Genomic DNA, 903 nt, shown 5'->3' on the forward strand with positions numbered 1-903 from the left:
TTACAAAATGGCTAGTGCTACACGTTGCTCGCTAACCTGCACTTTCTTTTCATTTTACATTTTTCAGATGTGTGTGTGTGTGTGTGTGTGTGTGTGTGTGTGAGGAAACCCGGGTTCTGACTGTATTAATCCCTCTGCCAGGCCCGCTAATGATGGTCCTCTTCTCTTCGTCTCTTAAATTACACAACGCAAAGAGAGAGAGTACAAAGCCGCTACAAAGACATTCAGAGGCTGATTAACTGTTTATTTGTCGGTCTCAGGAATAGATGAAGGAACACTTTATACTAGTGAATAGAAACCCTTGGCCTAACACGGTTCTTTTGAAACTTCTGAGGCTGAAAATAAAGCTGACACGGAAGTACCAGAAACTACAGGTCAAAAGGCCGTTAATCCCCATAGACCATGTTCAGTCCAACCAGCAGAAATGTTTACAACGTTGTTGTAGTTTGGATTAGAGGGAAGTTCGTGGAGCAGATCATTGATCTATGTTTTAAAACCTCGCACATTATCTCACATTTATGACACATTATCTGTATCACAGTGGACAAAAGCATAACTTGAAAATTAAAACGTATGAAGACAATCAAACTACTAAACTTGATAGGCTGTTTGTAATTGTGGAATAGAGTAAAATTACTATTAATTAGTACTCAGAATTTGTAAATACACTGACAGAGCTGAGCTCTTCCTGTATAGGTAATTAAGGATTCCAGTGTTTCCGGTCCCTGTCGAACAGCCAGTAGAATACAGATAATCAGTAAACAATCAGTAAACAATAAATGTCACAAACAATTTTTGTTTTAACAAAATCGAAGATTTTCCACTTTCATTACAACAGTTTTCAATCAAAGGGGATTTAGCTGCAGGGAGGCTGCTGAGTCTGACCCCGCCCAGCGAAGAACA

The sequence above is a fragment of the Seriola lalandi genome, unplaced genomic scaffold (assembly GCF_002814215.2).
Source record: "Seriola lalandi dorsalis isolate HSWRI2012SDOR001 ecotype SW California unplaced genomic scaffold, Sedor1 jcf7180002053962, whole genome shotgun sequence".
Lineage (NCBI taxonomy): Eukaryota > Metazoa > Chordata > Actinopteri > Carangiformes > Carangidae > Seriola > Seriola lalandi.